This window comes from Salvelinus alpinus, chromosome 2 (assembly GCF_045679555.1).
Source record: "Salvelinus alpinus chromosome 2, SLU_Salpinus.1, whole genome shotgun sequence".
In the NCBI taxonomy this organism is placed as follows: domain Eukaryota; kingdom Metazoa; phylum Chordata; class Actinopteri; order Salmoniformes; family Salmonidae; genus Salvelinus; species Salvelinus alpinus.
This window is the reverse complement of record NC_092087.1, coordinates 104,530,781-104,548,487: the sequence shown is the minus strand read 5'-3', so window position 1 is coordinate 104,548,487 and position 17,707 is coordinate 104,530,781. Positions and strand designations below refer to the sequence as shown.

At 53.9% G+C, this 17,707-nt stretch overlaps 1 protein-coding gene across 2 annotated transcripts in view; it reads right to left on the bottom strand.

Moving 5' to 3' along the window:
• Positions 1–17,707, bottom strand: part of brat1 (BRCA1-associated ATM activator 1) — a 65,821-nt gene that overhangs the window by 35,888 nt on the left and 12,226 nt on the right. The window lies entirely within an intron of this gene.

The window sequence follows — 17,707 nt, the reverse complement described above, 5'->3', positions numbered from 1 at the left end:
GCCTGAGGCCTGGAGGACTGAAACGATACCCAGTTAGTCAGTCAGCTACGCCCTTCTGCCTGGAGGACTGAAACGATACCCAGTTAGTCAGTCAGCTACGACCTTCTGCCTGAGGCCTGGAGGACTGAAACGATACCCAGTTAGTCAGTCAGCTACGACCTTCTGCCTGAGGCCTGGAGGACTGAAACGATACCCAGTTAGTCAGTCAGCTACGACCTTCTGCCTGAGGCCTGGAGGACTGAAACGATACCCAGTTAGTCAGTCAGCTACGACCTTCTGCCTGAGGCCTGGAGGACTGAAACGATACCCGGTTAGTCAGTCAGCTACGACCTTCTGTCTGAGGCCTGGAGGACTGAAACGATACCCAGTTAGTCAGTCAGCCACGACCTTCTGTCTGAGGCCTGGAGGACTGAAACGATACCCAGTTAGTCAGTCAGCTACGACCTTCTGTCTGAGGCCTGGAGGACTGAAACGATACCCAGTTAGTCAGTCGGCTACGACCTTCTGTCTGAGGCCTGGAGGACTGAAACGATACCAAGTTAGTCAGTCAGCTACGACCTTCTGTCTGAGGCCTGGAGGACTGAAACGATACCCAGTTAGTCAGTCAGCTACGACCTTCTGTCTGAGACCTGGAGGACTGAAACGATACCCAGTTAGTCAGTCGGCTACGACCTTCTGTCTGAGGCCTGGAGGACTGAAACGATACCCAGTTAGTCAGTCAGCTACGACCTTCTGTCTGAGGCCTGGAGGACTGAAACGATACCCAGTTAGTCAGTCGGCTACGACCTTCTGTCTCTTGGCCTGGAGGACTGAAACGATACCCAGTTAGTCAGTCAGCTACGACCTTCTGTCTGAGGCCTGGAGGACTGAAACGATACCCAGTTAGTCAGTCAGCTACGACCTTCTGCCTGAGGCCTGGAGGACTGAAACGATACCCAGTTAGACAGTCAGCTACGACCTTCTGTCTGAGGCCTGGAGGACTGAAACGATACCCAGTTAGTCAGTCGGCTACGACCTTCTGTCTGAGGCCTGGAGGACTGAAACGATACCCAGTTAGTCAGTCGGCTACGACCTTCTGTCTGAGGCCTGGAGGACTGAAACGATACCCAGTTAGTCAGTCGGCTACGACCTTCTGTCTGAGGCCTGGAGGACTGAAACGATACCCAGTTAGTCAGTCAGCTACGACCTTCTGTCTGAGGCCTGGAGGACTGAAACGATACCCAGTTAGTCAGTCAGCTACGACCTTCTGTCTGAGGCCTGGAGGACTGAAACGATACCCAGTTAGTCAGTCAGCTACGACCTTCTGCCTGAGGCCTGGAGGACTGAAACGATACCCAGTTAGTCAGTCAGCTACGCCCTTCTGCCTGAGGCCTGGAGGACTGAAACGATACCCAGTTAGTCAGTCAGCTACGACCTTCTGTCTGAGGCCTGGAGGACTGAAACGATACCCAGTTAGTCAGTCAGCTACGCCCTTCTGTCTGAGGCCTGGAGGACTGAAACGATACCCAGTTAGTCAGTCAGCTACGACCTTCTGCCTGAGGCCTGGAGGACTGAAACGATACCCAGTTAGTCAGTCGGCTACGACCTTCTGTCTGAGGCCTGGAGGACTGAAACGATACCCAGTTAGTCAGTCGGCTACGACCTTCTGTCTGAGGCCTGGAGGACTGAAACGATACCCAGTTAGTCAGTCAGCTACGACCTTCTGTCTGAGACCTGGAGGACTGAAACGATACCCAGTTAGTCAGTCAGCTACGACCTTCTGCCTGAGGCCTGGAGGACTGAAACGATACCCAGTTAGTCAGTCAGCTACGACCTTCTGCCTGAGGCCTGGAGGACTGAAACGATACCCAGTTAGTCAGTCAGCTACGACCTTCTGCCTGAGGCCTGGAGGACTGAAACGATACCCAGTTAGTCAGTCGGCTACGACCTTCTGTCTGAGGCCTGGAGGACTGAAACGATACCCAGTTAGTCAGTCGGCTACGACCTTCTGTCTGAGGCCTGGAGGACTGAAACGATACCCAGTTAGTCAGTCGGCTACGACCTTCTGTCTGAGGCCTGGAGGACTGAAACGATACCCAGTTAGTCAGTCAGCTACGACCTTCTGTCTGAGGCCTGGAGGACTGAAACGATACCCAGTTAGTCAGTCAGCTACGCCCTTCTGCCTGAGGCCTGGAGGACTGAAACGATACCCAGTTAGTCAGTCAGCTACGACCTTCTGCCTGAGACCTGGAGGACTGAAACGATACCCAGTTAGTCAGTCAGCTACGACCTTCTGTCTGAGACCTGGAGGACTGAAACGATACCCAGTTAGTCAGTCAGCTACGACCTTCTGCCTGAGGCCTGGAGGACTGAAACGATACCCAGTTAGTCAGTCAGCTACGACCTTCTGCCTGAGACCTGGAGGACTGAAACGATACCCAGTTAGTCAGTCAGCTACGCCCTTCTGCCTGAGGCCTGGAGGACTGAAACGATACCCAGTTAGTCAGTCAGCTACGACCTTCTGCCTGAGGCCTGGAGGACTGAAACGATACCCAGTTAGTCAGTCAGCTACGACCTTCTGCCTGAGGCCTGGAGGACTGAAACGATACCCAGTTAGTCAGTCAGCTACGACCTTCTGTCTGAGGCCTGGAGGACTGAAACGATACCCAGTTAGTCAGTCAGCCACGACCTTCTGTCTGAGGCCTGGAGGACTGAAACGATACCCGGTTAGTCAGTCAGCCACGACCTTCTGCCTGAGGCCTGGAGGACTGAAACGATACCCAGTTAGTCAGTCAGCTACGACCTTCTGTCTGAGGCCTGGAGGACTGAAACGATACCCAGTTAGTCAGTCAGCTACGACCTTCTGTCTGAGGACTGAAACGATACCCAGTTAGTCAGTCAGCCACGACCTTCTGCCTGAGGCCTGGAGGACTGAAACGATACCCAGTTAGTCAGTCAGCTACGACCTTCTGTCTGAGGCCTGGAGGACTGAAACGATACCCAGTTAGTCAGTCGGCTACGACCTTCTGTCTGAGGCCTGGAGGACTGAAACGATACCCAGTTAGTCAGTCAGCTACGACCTTCTGTCTGAGGCCTGGAGGACTGAAACGATACCCAGTTAGTCAGTCAGCTACGACCTTCTGTCTGAGGCCTGGAGGACTGAAACGATACCCAGTTAGTCAGTCAGCTACGACCTTCTGCCTGAGGCCTGGAGGACTGAAACGATACCCAGTTAGTCAGTCAGCTACGCCCTTCTGCCTGAGGCCTGGAGGACTGAAACGATACCCAGTTAGTCAGTCAGCTACGACCTTCTGTCTGAGGCCTGGAGGACTGAAACGATACCCAGTTAGTCAGTCAGCTACGCCCTTCTGTCTGAGGCCTGGAGGACTGAAACGATACCCAGTTAGTCAGTCAGCTACGACCTTCTGCCTGAGGCCTGGAGGACTGAAACGATACCCAGTTAGTCAGTCGGCTACGACCTTCTGTCTGAGGCCTGGAGGACTGAAACGATACCCAGTTAGTCAGTCGGCTACGACCTTCTGTCTGAGGCCTGGAGGACTGAAACGATACCCAGTTAGTCAGTCAGCTACGACCTTCTGTCTGAGACCTGGAGGACTGAAACGATACCCAGTTAGTCAGTCAGCTACGACCTTCTGCCTGAGGCCTGGAGGACTGAAACGATACCCAGTTAGTCAGTCAGCTACGACCTTCTGCCTGAGGCCTGGAGGACTGAAACGATACCCAGTTAGTCAGTCAGCTACGACCTTCTGCCTGAGGCCTGGAGGACTGAAACGATACCCAGTTAGTCAGTCGGCTACGACCTTCTGTCTGAGGCCTGGAGGACTGAAACGATACCCAGTTAGTCAGTCGGCTACGACCTTCTGTCTGAGGCCTGGAGGACTGAAACGATACCCAGTTAGTCAGTCGGCTACGACCTTCTGTCTGAGGCCTGGAGGACTGAAACGATACCCAGTTAGTCAGTCAGCTACGACCTTCTGTCTGAGGCCTGGAGGACTGAAACGATACCCAGTTAGTCAGTCAGCTACGCCCTTCTGCCTGAGGCCTGGAGGACTGAAACGATACCCAGTTAGTCAGTCAGCTACGACCTTCTGCCTGAGACCTGGAGGACTGAAACGATACCCAGTTAGTCAGTCAGCTACGACCTTCTGTCTGAGACCTGGAGGACTGAAACGATACCCAGTTAGTCAGTCAGCTACGACCTTCTGCCTGAGGCCTGGAGGACTGAAACGATACCCAGTTAGTCAGTCAGCTACGACCTTCTGCCTGAGACCTGGAGGACTGAAACGATACCCAGTTAGTCAGTCAGCTACGCCCTTCTGCCTGAGGCCTGGAGGACTGAAACGATACCCAGTTAGTCAGTCAGCTACGACCTTCTGCCTGAGGCCTGGAGGACTGAAACGATACCCAGTTAGTCAGTCAGCTACGACCTTCTGCCTGAGGCCTGGAGGACTGAAACGATACCCAGTTAGTCAGTCAGCTACGACCTTCTGTCTGAGGCCTGGAGGACTGAAACGATACCCAGTTAGTCAGTCAGCCACGACCTTCTGTCTGAGGCCTGGAGGACTGAAACGATACCCGGTTAGTCAGTCAGCCACGACCTTCTGCCTGAGGCCTGGAGGACTGAAACGATACCCAGTTAGTCAGTCAGCTACGACCTTCTGTCTGAGGCCTGGAGGACTGAAACGATACCCAGTTAGTCAGTCAGCTACGACCTTCTGTCTGAGGACTGAAACGATACCCAGTTAGTCAGTCAGCCACGACCTTCTGCCTGAGGCCTGGAGGACTGAAACGATACCCAGTTAGTCAGTCAGCTACGACCTTCTGCCTGAGGCCTGGAGGACTGAAACGATACCCAGTTAGTCAGTCAGCTACGCCCTTCTGCCTGGAGGACTGAAACGATACCCAGTTAGTCAGTCAGCTACGACCTTCTGCCTGAGGCCTGGAGGACTGAAACGATACCCAGTTAGTCAGTCAGCTACGACCTTCTGCCTGAGGCCTGGAGGACTGAAACGATACCCAGTTAGTCAGTCAGCTACGACCTTCTGCCTGAGGCCTGGAGGACTGAAACGATACCCAGTTAGTCAGTCAGCTACGACCTTCTGCCTGAGGCCTGGAGGACTGAAACGATACCCGGTTAGTCAGTCAGCTACGACCTTCTGTCTGAGGCCTGGAGGACTGAAACGATACCCAGTTAGTCAGTCAGCCACGACCTTCTGTCTGAGGCCTGGAGGACTGAAACGATACCCAGTTAGTCAGTCAGCTACGACCTTCTGTCTGAGGCCTGGAGGACTGAAACGATACCCAGTTAGTCAGTCGGCTACGACCTTCTGTCTGAGGCCTGGAGGACTGAAACGATACCAAGTTAGTCAGTCAGCTACGACCTTCTGTCTGAGGCCTGGAGGACTGAAACGATACCCAGTTAGTCAGTCAGCTACGACCTTCTGTCTGAGACCTGGAGGACTGAAACGATACCCAGTTAGTCAGTCGGCTACGACCTTCTGTCTGAGGCCTGGAGGACTGAAACGATACCCAGTTAGTCAGTCAGCTACGACCTTCTGTCTGAGGCCTGGAGGACTGAAACGATACCCAGTTAGTCAGTCGGCTACGACCTTCTGTCTCTTGGCCTGGAGGACTGAAACGATACCCAGTTAGTCAGTCAGCTACGACCTTCTGTCTGAGGCCTGGAGGACTGAAACGATACCCAGTTAGTCAGTCAGCTACGACCTTCTGCCTGAGGCCTGGAGGACTGAAACGATACCCAGTTAGACAGTCAGCTACGACCTTCTGTCTGAGGCCTGGAGGACTGAAACGATACCCAGTTAGTCAGTCGGCTACGACCTTCTGTCTGAGGCCTGGAGGACTGAAACGATACCCAGTTAGTCAGTCGGCTACGACCTTCTGTCTGAGGCCTGGAGGACTGAAACGATACCCAGTTAGTCAGTCGGCTACGACCTTCTGTCTGAGGCCTGGAGGACTGAAACGATACCCAGTTAGTCAGTCAGCTACGACCTTCTGTCTGAGGCCTGGAGGACTGAAACGATACCCAGTTAGTCAGTCAGCTACGACCTTCTGTCTGAGGCCTGGAGGACTGAAACGATACCCAGTTAGTCAGTCAGCTACGACCTTCTGCCTGAGGCCTGGAGGACTGAAACGATACCCAGTTAGTCAGTCAGCTACGCCCTTCTGCCTGAGGCCTGGAGGACTGAAACGATACCCAGTTAGTCAGTCAGCTACGACCTTCTGTCTGAGGCCTGGAGGACTGAAACGATACCCAGTTAGTCAGTCAGCTACGCCCTTCTGTCTGAGGCCTGGAGGACTGAAACGATACCCAGTTAGTCAGTCAGCTACGACCTTCTGCCTGAGGCCTGGAGGACTGAAACGATACCCAGTTAGTCAGTCGGCTACGACCTTCTGTCTGAGGCCTGGAGGACTGAAACGATACCCAGTTAGTCAGTCGGCTACGACCTTCTGTCTGAGGCCTGGAGGACTGAAACGATACCCAGTTAGTCAGTCAGCTACGACCTTCTGTCTGAGACCTGGAGGACTGAAACGATACCCAGTTAGTCAGTCAGCTACGACCTTCTGCCTGAGGCCTGGAGGACTGAAACGATACCCAGTTAGTCAGTCGGCTACGACCTTCTGCCTGAGGCCTGGAGGACTGAAACGATACCCAGTTAGTCAGTCAGCTACGACCTTCTGCCTGAGGCCTGGAGGACTGAAACGATACCCAGTTAGTCAGTCGGCTACGACCTTCTGTCTGAGGCCTGGAGGACTGAAACGATACCCAGTTAGTCAGTCGGCTACGACCTTCTGTCTGAGGCCTGGAGGACTGAAACGATACCCAGTTAGTCAGTCGGCTACGACCTTCTGTCTGAGGCCTGGAGGACTGAAACGATACCCAGTTAGTCAGTCAGCTACGACCTTCTGTCTGAGGCCTGGAGGACTGAAACGATACCCAGTTAGTCAGTCAGCTACGCCCTTCTGCCTGAGGCCTGGAGGACTGAAACGATACCCAGTTAGTCAGTCAGCTACGACCTTCTGCCTGAGACCTGGAGGACTGAAACGATACCCAGTTAGTCAGTCAGCTACGACCTTCTGTCTGAGACCTGGAGGACTGAAACGATACCCAGTTAGTCAGTCAGCTACGACCTTCTGCCTGAGGCCTGGAGGACTGAAACGATACCCAGTTAGTCAGTCAGCTACGTCCTTCTGCCTGAGGCCTGGAGGACTGAAACGATACCCAGTTAGTCAGTCAGCTACGACCTTCTGCCTGAGGCCTGGAGGACTGAAACGATACCCAGTTAGTCAGTCGGCTACGACCTTCTGCCTGAGGCCTGGAGGACTGAAACGATACCCAGTTAGTCAGTCGGCTACGACCTTCTGTCTGAGGCCTGGAGGACTGAAACGATACCCAGTTAGTCAGTCGGCTACGACCTTCTGTCTGAGGCCTGGAGGACTGAAACGATACCCAGTTAGTCAGTCAGCTACGACCTTCTGTCTGAGGCCTGGAGGACTGAAACGATACCCAGTTAGTCAGTCAGCTACGCCCTTCTGCCTGAGGCCTGGAGGACTGAAACGATACCCAGTTAGTCAGTCAGCTACGACCTTCTGCCTGAGACCTGGAGGACTGAAACGATACCCAGTTAGTCAGTCAGCTACGCCCTTCTGCCTGAGGCCTGGAGGACTGAAACGATACCCAGTTAGTCAGTCAGCTACGACCTTCTGCCTGAGGCCTGGAGGACTGAAACGATACCCAGTTAGTCAGTCAGCTACGACCTTCTGCCTGAGGCCTGGAGGACTGAAACGATACCCAGTTAGTCAGTCAGCTACGACCTTCTGTCTGAGGCCTGGAGGACTGAAACGATACCCAGTTAGTCAGTCAGCCACGACCTTCTGTCTGAGGCCTGGAGGACTGAAACGATACCCGGTTAGTCAGTCAGCCACGACCTTCTGCCTGAGGCCTGGAGGACTGAAACGATACCCAGTTAGTCAGTCAGCTACGACCTTCTGTCTGAGGCCTGGAGGACTGAAACGATACCCAGTTAGTCAGTCAGCTACGACCTTCTGTCTGAGGACTGAAACGATACCCAGTTAGTCAGTCAGCCACGACCTTCTGCCTGAGGCCTGGAGGACTGAAACGATACCCAGTTAGTCAGTCAGCTACGACCTTCTGCCTGAGGCCTGGAGGACTGAAACGATACCCAGTTAGTCAGTCAGCTACGCCCTTCTGCCTGGAGGACTGAAACGATACCCAGTTAGTCAGTCAGCTACGACCTTCTGCCTGAGGCCTGGAGGACTGAAACGATACCCAGTTAGTCAGTCAGCTACGACCTTCTGCCTGAGGCCTGGAGGACTGAAACGATACCCAGTTAGTCAGTCAGCTACGACCTTCTGCCTGAGGCCTGGAGGACTGAAACGATACCCGGTTAGTCAGTCAGCTACGACCTTCTGTCTGAGGCCTGGAGGACTGAAACGATACCCAGTTAGTCAGTCAGCCACGACCTTCTGTCTGAGGCCTGGAGGACTGAAACGATACCCAGTTAGTCAGTCAGCTACGACCTTCTGTCTGAGGCCTGGAGGACTGAAACGATACCCAGTTAGTCAGTCGGCTACGACCTTCTGTCTGAGGCCTGGAGGACTGAAACGATACCAAGTTAGTCAGTCAGCTACGACCTTCTGTCTGAGGCCTGGAGGACTGAAACGATACCCAGTTAGTCAGTCAGCTACGACCTTCTGTCTGAGACCTGGAGGACTGAAACGATACCCAGTTAGTCAGTCGGCTACGACCTTCTGTCTGAGGCCTGGAGGACTGAAACGATACCCAGTTAGTCAGTCAGCTACGACCTTCTGTCTGAGGCCTGGAGGACTGAAACGATACCCAGTTAGTCAGTCGGCTACGACCTTCTGTCTCTTGGCCTGGAGGACTGAAACGATACCCAGTTAGTCAGTCAGCTACGACCTTCTGTCTGAGGCCTGGAGGACTGAAACGATACCCAGTTAGTCAGTCAGCTACGACCTTCTGCCTGAGGCCTGGAGGACTGAAACGATACCCAGTTAGACAGTCAGCTACGACCTTCTGTCTGAGGCCTGGAGGACTGAAACGATACCCAGTTAGTCAGTCGGCTACGACCTTCTGTCTGAGGCCTGGAGGACTGAAACGATACCCAGTTAGTCAGTCGGCTACGACCTTCTGTCTGAGGCCTGGAGGACTGAAACGATACCCAGTTAGTCAGTCGGCTACGACCTTCTGTCTGAGGCCTGGAGGACTGAAACGATACCCAGTTAGTCAGTCAGCTACGACCTTCTGTCTGAGGCCTGGAGGACTGAAACGATACCCAGTTAGTCAGTCAGCTACGACCTTCTGTCTGAGGCCTGGAGGACTGAAACGATACCCAGTTAGTCAGTCAGCTACGACCTTCTGCCTGAGGCCTGGAGGACTGAAACGATACCCAGTTAGTCAGTCAGCTACGCCCTTCTGCCTGAGGCCTGGAGGACTGAAACGATACCCAGTTAGTCAGTCAGCTACGACCTTCTGTCTGAGGCCTGGAGGACTGAAACGATACCCAGTTAGTCAGTCAGCTACGCCCTTCTGTCTGAGGCCTGGAGGACTGAAACGATACCCAGTTAGTCAGTCAGCTACGACCTTCTGCCTGAGGCCTGGAGGACTGAAACGATACCCAGTTAGTCAGTCGGCTACGACCTTCTGTCTGAGGCCTGGAGGACTGAAACGATACCCAGTTAGTCAGTCGGCTACGACCTTCTGTCTGAGGCCTGGAGGACTGAAACGATACCCAGTTAGTCAGTCAGCTACGACCTTCTGTCTGAGACCTGGAGGACTGAAACGATACCCAGTTAGTCAGTCAGCTACGACCTTCTGCCTGAGGCCTGGAGGACTGAAACGATACCCAGTTAGTCAGTCAGCTACGACCTTCTGCCTGAGGCCTGGAGGACTGAAACGATACCCAGTTAGTCAGTCAGCTACGACCTTCTGCCTGAGGCCTGGAGGACTGAAACGATACCCAGTTAGTCAGTCGGCTACGACCTTCTGTCTGAGGCCTGGAGGACTGAAACGATACCCAGTTAGTCAGTCGGCTACGACCTTCTGTCTGAGGCCTGGAGGACTGAAACGATACCCAGTTAGTCAGTCGGCTACGACCTTCTGTCTGAGGCCTGGAGGACTGAAACGATACCCAGTTAGTCAGTCAGCTACGACCTTCTGTCTGAGGCCTGGAGGACTGAAACGATACCCAGTTAGTCAGTCAGCTACGCCCTTCTGCCTGAGGCCTGGAGGACTGAAACGATACCCAGTTAGTCAGTCAGCTACGACCTTCTGCCTGAGACCTGGAGGACTGAAACGATACCCAGTTAGTCAGTCAGCTACGACCTTCTGTCTGAGACCTGGAGGACTGAAACGATACCCAGTTAGTCAGTCAGCTACGACCTTCTGCCTGAGGCCTGGAGGACTGAAACGATACCCAGTTAGTCAGTCAGCTACGACCTTCTGCCTGAGACCTGGAGGACTGAAACGATACCCAGTTAGTCAGTCAGCTACGCCCTTCTGCCTGAGGCCTGGAGGACTGAAACGATACCCAGTTAGTCAGTCAGCTACGACCTTCTGCCTGAGGCCTGGAGGACTGAAACGATACCCAGTTAGTCAGTCAGCTACGACCTTCTGCCTGAGGCCTGGAGGACTGAAACGATACCCAGTTAGTCAGTCAGCTACGACCTTCTGTCTGAGGCCTGGAGGACTGAAACGATACCCAGTTAGTCAGTCAGCCACGACCTTCTGTCTGAGGCCTGGAGGACTGAAACGATACCCGGTTAGTCAGTCAGCCACGACCTTCTGCCTGAGGCCTGGAGGACTGAAACGATACCCAGTTAGTCAGTCAGCTACGACCTTCTGTCTGAGGCCTGGAGGACTGAAACGATACCCAGTTAGTCAGTCAGCTACGACCTTCTGTCTGAGGACTGAAACGATACCCAGTTAGTCAGTCAGCCACGACCTTCTGCCTGAGGCCTGGAGGACTGAAACGATACCCAGTTAGTCAGTCAGCTACGACCTTCTGCCTGAGGCCTGGAGGACTGAAACGATACCCAGTTAGTCAGTCAGCTACGCCCTTCTGCCTGGAGGACTGAAACGATACCCAGTTAGTCAGTCAGCTACGACCTTCTGCCTGAGGCCTGGAGGACTGAAACGATACCCAGTTAGTCAGTCAGCTACGACCTTCTGCCTGAGGCCTGGAGGACTGAAACGATACCCAGTTAGTCAGTCAGCCACGACCTTCTGTCTGAGGCCTGGAGGACTGAAACGATACCCAGTTAGTCAGTCAGCTACGACCTTCTGTCTGAGGACTGAAACGATACCCAGTTAGTCAGTCAGCCACGACCTTCTGCCTGAGGCCTGGAGGACTGAAACGATACCCAGTTAGTCAGTCAGCTACGACCTTCTGCCTGAGGCCTGGAGGACTGAAACGATACCCAGTTAGTCAGTCAGCTACGACCTTCTGCCTGAGGCCTGGAGGACTGAAACGATACCCAGTTAGTCAGTCAGCTACGACCTTCTGCCTGAGGCCTGGAGGACTGAAACGATACCCAGTTAGTCAGTCAGCTACGACCTTCTGCCTGAGGCCTGGAGGACTGAAACGATACCCGGTTAGTCAGTCAGCTACGACCTTCTGTCTGAGGCCTGGAGGACTGAAACGATACCCAGTTAGTCAGTCAGCCACGACCTTCTGTCTGAGGCCTGGAGGACTGAAACGATACCCAGTTAGTCAGTCAGCTACGACCTTCTGTCTGAGGCCTGGAGGACTGAAACGATACCCAGTTAGTCAGTCGGCTACGACCTTCTGTCTGAGGCCTGGAGGACTGAAACGATACCAAGTTAGTCAGTCAGCTACGACCTTCTGTCTGAGGCCTGGAGGACTGAAACGATACCCAGTTAGTCAGTCAGCTACGACCTTCTGTCTGAGACCTGGAGGACTGAAACGATACCCAGTTAGTCAGTCGGCTACGACCTTCTGTCTGAGGCCTGGAGGACTGAAACGATACCCAGTTAGTCAGTCAGCTACGACCTTCTGTCTGAGGCCTGGAGGACTGAAACGATACCCAGTTAGTCAGTCGGCTACGACCTTCTGTCTCTTGGCCTGGAGGACTGAAACGATACCCAGTTAGTCAGTCAGCTACGACCTTCTGTCTGAGGCCTGGAGGACTGAAACGATACCCAGTTAGTCAGTCAGCTACGACCTTCTGCCTGAGGCCTGGAGGACTGAAACGATACCCAGTTAGACAGTCAGCTACGACCTTCTGTCTGAGGCCTGGAGGACTGAAACGATACCCAGTTAGTCAGTCGGCTACGACCTTCTGTCTGAGGCCTGGAGGACTGAAACGATACCCAGTTAGTCAGTCGGCTACGACCTTCTGTCTGAGGCCTGGAGGACTGAAACGATACCCAGTTAGTCAGTCGGCTACGACCTTCTGTCTGAGGCCTGGAGGACTGAAACGATACCCAGTTAGTCAGTCAGCTACGACCTTCTGTCTGAGGCCTGGAGGACTGAAACGATACCCAGTTAGTCAGTCAGCTACGACCTTCTGTCTGAGGCCTGGAGGACTGAAACGATACCCAGTTAGTCAGTCAGCTACGACCTTCTGCCTGAGGCCTGGAGGACTGAAACGATACCCAGTTAGTCAGTCAGCTACGCCCTTCTGCCTGAGGCCTGGAGGACTGAAACGATACCCAGTTAGTCAGTCAGCTACGCCCTTCTGTCTGAGGCCTGGAGGACTGAAACGATACCCAGTTAGTCAGTCAGCTACGAACTTCTGCCTGAGGCCTGGAGGACTGAAACGATACCCAGTTAGTCAGTCGGCTACGACCTTCTGTCTGAGGCCTGGAGGACTGAAACGATACCCAGTTAGTCAGTCGGCTACGACCTTCTGTCTGAGGCCTGGAGGACTGAAACGATACCCAGTTAGTCAGTCAGCTACGACCTTCTGTCTGAGACCTGGAGGACTGAAACGATACCCAGTTAGTCAGTCAGCTACGACCTTCTGCCTGAGGCCTGGAGGACTGAAACGATACCCAGTTAGTCAGTCAGCTACGACCTTCTGCCTGAGGCCTGGAGGACTGAAACGATACCCAGTTAGTCAGTCAGCTACGACCTTCTGCCTGAGGCCTGGAGGACTGAAACGATACCCAGTTAGTCAGTCGGCTACGACCTTCTGTCTGAGGCCTGGAGGACTGAAACGATACCCAGTTAGTCAGTCGGCTACGACCTTCTGTCTGAGGCCTGGAGGACTGAAACGATACCCAGTTAGTCAGTCGGCTACGACCTTCTGTCTGAGGCCTGGAGGACTGAAACGATACCCAGTTAGTCAGTCAGCTACGACCTTCTGTCTGAGGCCTGGAGGACTGAAACGATACCCAGTTAGTCAGTCAGCTACGCCCTTCTGCCTGAGGCCTGGAGGACTGAAACGATACCCAGTTAGTCAGTCAGCTACGACCTTCTGCCTGAGACCTGGAGGACTGAAACGATACCCAGTTAGTCAGTCAGCTACGACCTTCTGTCTGAGACCTGGAGGACTGAAACGATACCCAGTTAGTCAGTCAGCTACGACCTTCTGCCTGAGGCCTGGAGGACTGAAACGATACCCAGTTAGTCAGTCAGCTACGACCTTCTGCCTGAGACCTGGAGGACTGAAACGATACCCAGTTAGTCAGTCAGCTACGCCCTTCTGCCTGAGGCCTGGAGGACTGAAACGATACCCAGTTAGTCAGTCAGCTACGACCTTCTGCCTGAGGCCTGGAGGACTGAAACGATACCCAGTTAGTCAGTCAGCTACGACCTTCTGCCTGAGGCCTGGAGGACTGAAACGATACCCAGTTAGTCAGTCAGCTACGACCTTCTGTCTGAGGCCTGGAGGACTGAAACGATACCCAGTTAGTCAGTCAGCCACGACCTTCTGTCTGAGGCCTGGAGGACTGAAACGATACCCGGTTAGTCAGTCAGCCACGACCTTCTGCCTGAGGCCTGGAGGACTGAAACGATACCCAGTTAGTCAGTCAGCTACGACCTTCTGTCTGAGGCCTGGAGGACTGAAACGATACCCAGTTAGTCAGTCAGCTACGACCTTCTGTCTGAGGACTGAAACGATACCCAGTTAGTCAGTCAGCCACGACCTTCTGCCTGAGGCCTGGAGGACTGAAACGATACCCAGTTAGTCAGTCAGCTACGACCTTCTGCCTGAGGCCTGGAGGACTGAAACGATACCCAGTTAGTCAGTCAGCTACGCCCTTCTGCCTGGAGGACTGAAACGATACCCAGTTAGTCAGTCAGCTACGACCTTCTGCCTGAGGCCTGGAGGACTGAAACGATACCCAGTTAGTCAGTCAGCTACGACCTTCTGCCTGAGGCCTGGAGGATTGAAACGATACCCAGTTAGTCAGTCAGCTACGACCTTCTGCCTGAGGCCTGGAGGACTGAAACGATACCCAGTTAGTCAGTCAGCTACGACCTTCTGCCTGAGGCCTGGAGGACTGAAACGATACCCGGTTAGTCAGTCAGCTACGACCTTCTGTCTGAGGCCTGGAGGACTGAAACGATACCCAGTTAGTCAGTCAGCCACGACCTTCTGTCTGAGGCCTGGAGGACTGAAACGATACCCAGTTAGTCAGTCAGCTACGACCTTCTGTCTGAGGCCTGGAGGACTGAAACGATACCCAGTTAGTCAGTCGGCTACGACCTTCTGTCTGAGGCCTGGAGGACTGAAACGATACCAAGTTAGTCAGTCAGCTACGACCTTCTGTCTGAGGCCTGGAGGACTGAAACGATACCCAGTTAGTCAGTCAGCTACGACCTTCTGTCTGAGACCTGGAGGACTGAAACGATACCCAGTTAGTCAGTCGGCTACGACCTTCTGTCTGAGGCCTGGAGGACTGAAACGATACCCAGTTAGTCAGTCAGCTACGACCTTCTGTCTGAGGCCTGGAGGACTGAAACGATACCCAGTTAGTCAGTCGGCTACGACCTTCTGTCTCTTGGCCTGGAGGACTGAAACGATACCCAGTTAGTCAGTCAGCTACGACCTTCTGTCTGAGGCCTGGAGGACTGAAACGATACCCAGTTAGTCAGTCAGCTACGACCTTCTGCCTGAGGCCTGGAGGACTGAAACGATACCCAGTTAGACAGTCAGCTACGACCTTCTGTCTGAGGCCTGGAGGACTGAAACGATACCCAGTTAGTCAGTCGGCTACGACCTTCTGTCTGAGGCCTGGAGGACTGAAACGATACCCAGTTAGTCAGTCGGCTACGACCTTCTGTCTGAGGCCTGGAGGACTGAAACGATACCCAGTTAGTCAGTCGGCTACGACCTTCTGTCTGAGGCCTGGAGGACTGAAACGATACCCAGTTAGTCAGTCAGCTACGACCTTCTGTCTGAGGCCTGGAGGACTGAAACGATACCCAGTTAGTCAGTCAGCTACGACCTTCTGTCTGAGGCCTGGAGGACTGAAACGATACCCAGTTAGTCAGTCAGCTACGACCTTCTGCCTGAGGCCTGGAGGACTGAAACGATACCCAGTTAGTCAGTCAGCTACGCCCTTCTGCCTGAGGCCTGGAGGACTGAAACGATACCCAGTTAGTCAGTCAGCTACGACCTTCTGTCTGAGGCCTGGAGGACTGAAACGATACCCAGTTAGTCAGTCAGCTACGCCCTTCTGTCTGAGGCCTGGAGGACTGAAACGATACCCAGTTAGTCAGTCAGCTACGACCTTCTGCCTGAGGCCTGGAGGACTGAAACGATACCCAGTTAGTCAGTCGGCTACGACCTTCTGTCTGAGGCCTGGAGGACTGAAACGATACCCAGTTAGTCAGTCGGCTACGACCTTCTGTCTGAGGCCTGGAGGACTGAAACGATACCCAGTTAGTCAGTCAGCTACGACCTTCTGTCTGAGACCTGGAGGACTGAAACGATACCCAGTTAGTCAGTCAGCTACGACCTTCTGCCTGAGGCCTGGAGGACTGAAACGATACCCAGTTAGTCAGTCAGCTACGACCTTCTGCCTGAGGCCTGGAGGACTGAAACGATACCCAGTTAGTCAGTCAGCTACGACCTTCTGCCTGAGGCCTGGAGGACTGAAACGATACCCAGTTAGTCAGTCGGCTACGACCTTCTGTCTGAGGCCTGGAGGACTGAAACAATACCCAGTTAGTCAGTCGGCTACGACCTTCTGTCTGAGGCCTGGAGGACTGAAACGATACCCAGTTAGTCAGTCGGCTACGACCTTCTGTCTGAGGCCTGGAGGACTGAAACGATACCCAGTTAGTCAGTCAGCTACGACCTTCTGTCTGAGGCCTGGAGGACTGAAACGATACCCAGTTAGTCAGTCAGCTACGCCCTTCTGCCTGAGGCCTGGAGGACTGAAACGATACCCAGTTAGTCAGTCAGCTACGACCTTCTGCCTGAGACCTGGAGGACTGAAACGATACCCAGTTAGTCAGTCGGCTACGACCTTCTGTCTGAGGCCTGGAGGACTGAAACGATACCCAGTTAGTCAGTCGGCTACGACCTTCTGTCTGAGGCCTGGAGGACTGAAACGATACCCAGTTAGTCAGTCAGCCACGCCCTTCTGTCTGAGGCCTGGAGGACTGAAACGATACCCAGTTAGTCAGTCGGCTACGACCTTCTGTCTGAGGCCTGGAGGACTGAAACGATACCCAGTTAGTCAGTCAGCTACGACCTTCTGTCTGAGGCCTGGAGGACTGAAACGATACCCAGTTAGTCAGTCGGCTACGACCTTCTGTCTGAGGCCTGGAGGACTGAAACGATACCCAGTTAGTCAGTCAGCTACGACCTTCTGTCTGAGGCCTGGAGGACTGAAACGATACCCAGTTAGTCAGTCAGCTACGCCCTTCTGCCTGAGGCCTGGAGGACTGAAACGATACCCAGTTAGTCAGTCAGCTACGACCTTCTGCCTGAGACCTGGAGGACTGAAACGATACCCAGTTAGTCAGTCAGCTACGCCCTTCTGCCTGAGGCCTGGAGGACTGAAACGATACCCAGTTAGTCAGTCAGCTACGACCTTCTGCCTGAGGCCTGGAGGACTGAAACGATACCCAGTTAGTCAGTCAGCTACGACCTTCTGCCTGAGGCCTGGAGGACTGAAACGATACCCAGTTAGTCAGTCAGCTACGACCTTCTGTCTGAGGCCTGGAGGACTGAAACGATACCCAGTTAGTCAGTCAGCCACGACCTTCTGTCTGAGGCCTGGAGGACTGAAACGATACCCGGTTAGTCAGTCAGCCACGACCTTCTGCCTGAGGCCTGGAGGACTGAAACGATACCCAGTTAGTCAGTCAGCTACGACCTTCTGTCTGAGGCCTGGAGGACTGAAACGATACCCAGTTAGTCAGTCAGCTACGACCTTCTGTCTGAGGACTGAAACGATACCCAGTTAGTCAGTCAGCCACGACCTTCTGCCTGAGGCCTGGAGGACTGAAACGATACCCAGTTAGTCAGTCAGCTACGACCTTCTGCCTGAGGCCTGGAGGACTGAAACGATACCCAGTTAGTCAGTCAGCTACGCCCTTCTGCCTGGAGGACTGAAACGATACCCAGTTAGTCAGTCGGCTACGACCTTCTGTCTGAGGCCTGGAGGACTGAAACGATACCCAGTTAGTCAGTCGGCTACGACCTTCTGTCTGAGGCCTGGAGG